Genomic DNA, 6,000 nt, shown 5'->3' on the forward strand with positions numbered 1-6,000 from the left:
TCTTATTCATTTCTTCAACCTTTTTATTCGTCTCGTCAACCTTTGTACTAAGTTGTAATAAAGTTTCATTAATCCTGGCCAGATCACTGGCTAGAACTTCTTCTGCCATTCCACTGGACTTAACTTGTGTTGCTGTCGTAGGCAAACCAGCAGATGATTGCCTTTGATGCCCCCAGGCTTTCCCAGACCTCAAAACTGACGCGTCTAATTTCTCTCTGCCATCTGCCATAACAATGTAAAAGTCAAGGCCACTCTCAGATATGCTGTTCCTGTTTACCAGTGGAAAATTCCCTTGTTGCAGTTTCAGAAAGTCCCCCTAGGTGGACACTGTTACAACAGTCCAAAGCAGTCACTTTCCCTTTTAAAGTAACAAGAAAAAGAAAAAACAAAGTGTAGACAGAGAAGAAGAAACAGTTCCAAAAAGTAGCCTTCCAATTATTTTTCCAACGAAGCTGGCCACAATATATCCACCTTACTGTCAGCAGATCTCTTTGACAGCTTTTGACAGCTGAGACGTCTCACTGGCAGATTATTCTTTAAACAACTTTACACAGTCCAAAAACAAACCCCTTCCTTTCTTACTTTCAGAAGGGTAGATTCAAAAAGAGTTCTCAGGTCGGAAGACAGCTCTTTTCAAGTTAAATTTCAACGTTTTAGCTCAAAGTCTCTATGCTTTACACTATTTACAAGACGGGAAGCGGACTTCCTGTATACACCTCCCGCCGCGGTAGCCAATTCAATCCTTTTTTTCGTTCCAAATTCACAGTCTTTTTCCTTTTAAAGATTTAATCTTTTAAATCCAATTCCACCGACTCACGGATAGTCTTTTAATCCGAATGTTCCAGGAAAGAAATCAGCGCTCTCTAGCAACGGCAACACGGCTTCGCTCCGCGAAAGCAGCAGTCAACTCACATCACCGCGCCTCTCCCCCGTTCCGCTCCGAAAGCCTTCAAAGAAAAAAGGCTTCCTCGCGAGTTGGGGGGGCGCTGAAGGGTGCCCGCCGAGTCTCCACGTTCGCAGGCTTCACCGCCTGCAATTTCTGGGGGTCCCCGCTCCGCCGCAGCGCTCAGGACCCAATTTTCGCGGAGCCGATTCCCTCCGTTACAGAGGGAATCCTCCGTTCGCTAATGGCGCTGACCGGAAGTCTCCCCACACAACATGCTCTCACGCAACCCATGCCCTCCAACTGAAAACCCATTTCCTGGACAATACCAACATTGTGTTTTGTGCCTGTGAACTGCACAGTGAATATTTTTATTAGAAAAGAAAACAGCCCGGTGTTTCAGCTTCTCAAAGTTGTTTTATTCAGTGCGCTGCTACAGCTTGTCACACCCAAATCCTCCAAAGGAATCTGCCAAAGTGCTTTTCCAGTCAAAAGGGGGCAGAGGGAGAGAAACCAAGAACCTCAAATTCACTAGACCAGGGATGGGGATTTCGGTGGCCCTCTAGATGTTGTTGGATTCCATCACCCCTGACCTTCGGCCATGCTGGCTGAGGCAGAAGGCCATTGGACCTGGCAATATCTGGGAGCCCACAAGATTCCCAGCCTCCGCCCTACACAAACAACCAGGCACTCAGCTGTGAGGCATGTCTCTTACCGTAGGGAGGGTCACTCCAGAGGCAGCTGTGGCATGAGGGTGCTGGATCATGCCTTTGTGGGCACATCTGAGGATTAAAGAGGACCCCCTAGGAAGCATGCTTGGAGATCTTCCTTACCACGTGGCTCTCTGGCAAAAACACAACAGTAGTAATGGCCATATGGAACCACACCTCAAAGCTGGATCAGACTTCCCAGATCCTGTAGCCTACAGATCCCAGATCCTGTGAAATGGCGTGTGTTCCTCAACCCAAAGAACCTCTCGTTCAACGTCAAGCTGGTCTAAGGAAGAAAAGCATAAGAGTTAGTCTTGAATCCCCCCACACATGTGCTGGGAGATGCCTGTACACTGCACATGTAAAGCACCTCTCCTCCCACCCACACCCAAAAAGTCCTGGGAACAATGGTTTGTTCAGGGTACTGGGAATCGTAGCACTCTGAAAGGAAAACTAAGGTTCTTCGGATTCTTTGGAGGGGGTGGAATGTTGAATACACAGCGGCCACATGGACAGACGGACACACACACCCACACCCACACATACCCCAGCATAGCTTCAACTTTTAGCACAAAAAGTCTTCAGCCAGATGTCATGCAACCCTTTGGCAGGGGCAACTTATCATTTTATTGATTTTCCATAACAATTAAAAAGGCAGACAATCTTGCAAAGGAGTGTTGCCATTTAAACTGCTGGTGTGACGTAGGAACCCGAACAAAGAAAAGGAACAAACTACCCAGAGTCTGCTTCCGATTGCCCTTGTTCTCCACCTCCCTCTATCCTAATCAGCCGCAAACAAGAGTTCAGATTTGAAAGCCTTATCACCTCATTCCCTTCAATTAGCCAGCTGCTCTGGCAGATGACATCAGTTCCTTCCCGCTCCCAATATTCCTGCTCCTAACCTGGTTAGCCATAGCCCGGAAGCTGAATCTCAGGGGAACGCCTTTGGGCTGGGAAGGGCTCATCTTTTCTGGGCCTCTTCTCCCCCTCAGGAAGGGGTGCTTGGCTCCTGGCCTGTGAAATGCGCTCAAAATGTCAAGATGCCTTCTTTCCAGGGAGCCAAGGAAGAAGGGTGGAATTTGTTATACCCCCAAACCTTCCCACGTCAGAGATGCAGGAGTTGCGTCACCTCCAACTTCCTCAGGGATGAAGCAGCTGCGAAAAACGAAACATCTCACCTGGGCACGGTTTCTGAGAGAGCAACAGCAGAAGACCCAGACTCTGGCAAGATGAGCATTTGCCCAGTGGATTCTGGCCGCTCCATGAGGGCAGACAGGGGATGGCTGCGAGGGCCGCCAGCGCCTTCCCACTCCATCTCAGATACAGAACGCATTGGCTCTGCCACTCCTTGGCTCTGGTGCCACCTACTGTTGGCCTCCTTGCCTTCCACCCTCCCAGTCCCAATGAGCACCATCCACCCCTGGTCCAGAAGCACAGAGCAGTAGTTAGGTGATCTTGCGCCCCGGCAGAACCGTCCAGATTGCGCCCCCTAGCCATGGACAAGTTAGCTCTTCTTTCTGCCTCTCCTCCAACCCCCCCCCTCCACCCATTCAATTCACCCTGGAAGTACAAGTATCGAAAAGTAAAATGTTAGAGGTCCCCCCCCCCCATAGCAATATAATTTGATTCAGCTAGCTGGTCAGTCTACTTTCGGTTTCACTCCTGGCTCCTTGTTAAATTAATACTGCATCAGAAACTTCCCAAGCAGATATCCAAAGTTCTTTGGCATTAATGAGATGTCTCTTCTAGTCCAGGGGAGTCTTTTGATCTTCTTCCAGGAAACCAAGAGTGCAATTTTTTTTAGTCTCCCCTGCTTTCCTTCTGACCTTCAGCTTAAAGACAAACTGCTCTGGAGTGAGAACAACCCATCACACTCAAAAAGCCCAGCTGGAGGGACCTGGAAGTGTGAGGGGAAGAGCAATTTTGTAGTGGGTTTGTTGCACAGGAGCACCAAGTTCACTAACTGGCTGATTGAATCCCATTCAAAAAGAGTGCAATGGTGTGTGTTTCAGCCAGCCATCCGGCTGCTGCAACTATTCCCTGGGTGCCACCACACTGTCCTGTCTGTGTGTTTGGAAGGGAATGGGAGCTATGCTCCCCCCAGAGACACTCCACTCCTTCTTCCTTAGCTGTGCTGCTCAACAGTTGAGGCATCCTTCACAGTTCTGGGATGCCGATGCCAAAGACCTGGAAGTGTGCTGTCAATATATTTACAGTGCAGGGGTTCACCCAGACGACCACTTGTTTGTTTTGCGTTCATGTCTTGCTTACCCAAAATTTACAACAGTGGTTAGACTCTACTAAGGGAATGGTCAGAGTGCTTTAATCCATTCTCATTGGAAAAGCTGAAGTTCTGGGCTGGACCTGAATCAATCCCACAAAATACTGACAGTCTGGAAACACCCTGGGTGCAAACATGTTTTAGTGGGGAAAGGATCTTTGCCTCTTCCTCCTTCCTAACCTGCAAATCACAAAGTGCAGGCTCCCTTCATGGTACTCACAGCCACACCGCTTCTAAGATTATACAAATTTAATATATCAACAACAAATAAACACAATAAGGCTATAATGATACAATCTGAATCATTAGGGGTGCATTGCAGCAGTCATTGCAAATCTCCATGAGTCGCCTTTCAGCCAGAAGCTCTGCAGCACAGGTGGTTCTGATGATTCCCCTGTAAGGAAAGCTTACAATGTAGGAGGCTTTGGGGCTTTGCGAGAGGGGGGAAAAGTGGGGACATCATAGAAGTATGCATGATGTGGGAAAGGTGCAGAGCGATGTTTCCTCCTCATAATATCAGAACCTGGATCTCTTTAAGAAAGCGGAATGATGGCAGATTCAGGCCAGACACAGAGTGCCTAGTGACACTGAAATTTCCTCCTTCCAGAGGCACTGAGGGGGATGGCTTTAAGAGAGGATTCGTCAAATTCATGGAGGGTGTTATGTACTGAGTTGAATAGGATCCAAAAGGCAGCAGTCTGATTGGTCCTAGAACAATAGGATTCAGAATGCAGCAGTCTGATTGGTCCTAGAACAATGCAGCAGTACGATTGGTTGGCAGGAACCACCCAATCCTGCTCCAGATAGAAGTGAATCCACAACCTGATTGGCTTACAGTAGAATTCCAGAATTAGCCAATCATGTGCAGCCCATTGTGTAAATAATGTATATAAAGCAGATACTGTGAGGGGACATTCATTCATTCCTCCTCACCACTATGAGCTGAATAAAGAGCATGAAATCACTTTGCGACTCTGAGTATATTTCACTGGCGACGAGGATGGGATCCCGCTGAGCTGACTGCCACACACAGCACCGCAGCACCGCCAACTGCCGCACCGCTGCCTCGCACCGTGTATCCAGGCTTCAGCTCCGGGGCACAAGGAACTCAGAATGGCAGCCAACAGCAGCTTCTCGCCATTCAACCCAGCATCTGGAGACTGGGAAGCGTACGCCTCCCGTTTCACCTTCCTCCTAGAAGCCAAAGGGGTCACCGACGAAGAAGACGCCAAGAAGAGGGCAATATTCTTCAGCGTCTGCGGAGAGGAGACGTTTGAAATCGCCCGGGCTCTCCTTGCGCCTGAAGACGTCGCTACTGTTCCATACAAAACAATAATGGAACAGCTGAAGGGGCACTTTTCGCCGCAGCCCTCAGTGGTGGCTCGTCGAAATGCCTTCTACGCAAAGCGGCAAGCCCCTGGGGAAACCATAACTGGGTTTGTGACCTCTCTCCGCCAAGCCGCCCGGTTCTGCAACTTCTCAGAGCTGGAGAACATGCTTCGTGACCGCCTCGTCGGTGGCCTGAAGGATGAGAAGCTGCAACGGCGCCTCTACGCTAAGAAGGACCTAACGTTCCAGGTCGCTCTGGAGGAGGCCCTGGCAACAGAAGCTGCCGAGAGGTCGACCCAAGAGGCACGGCCGAGCCTGCCATCCCAACCGAGGGTCCACCATGAAGACCTCACCGACGACTCAGGATCTGACAGGGAGGAGGTGCACCGAGTACAGCAGCGCACTCAAGCAGCGCACAGACCACAGCTGCCTCGACGAGAAGGAGGGAACTGCGCAAGCTGCGGGGAGAGTCACGAGAGGAGGACCTGCCGTTTCCGCAACGCAGAGTGCAGGCAGTGCAGAAAATCGGGACACATCGCCCGGGTGTGTCGGGCTCGGCCCACCCGACACCAGGCATCAGATGACCAATCCAAGAGCCCCAGGTCCCGGGGCCCAACGCACCAAGGCAACTCGACGGAGCTCACGGACTTCCAGGTATACCAGTTGCCCCACCCCAACGTAGAGAAAATTTATGTAGAGGTACAGATAGAGGGGGCCCCATGCCGCATGGAGCTTGACACGGGTTCAACTCTATCCATAATCTCGGCAAGGACCTTAAGGAAACTGTGTCCCACTGG

Source organism: Podarcis pityusensis (genome assembly GCF_964106645.2).
Source record: "Podarcis pityusensis genome assembly, chromosome: W".
Classification (NCBI taxonomy): Eukaryota; Metazoa; Chordata; class Lepidosauria; order Squamata; family Lacertidae; genus Podarcis; species Podarcis pityusensis.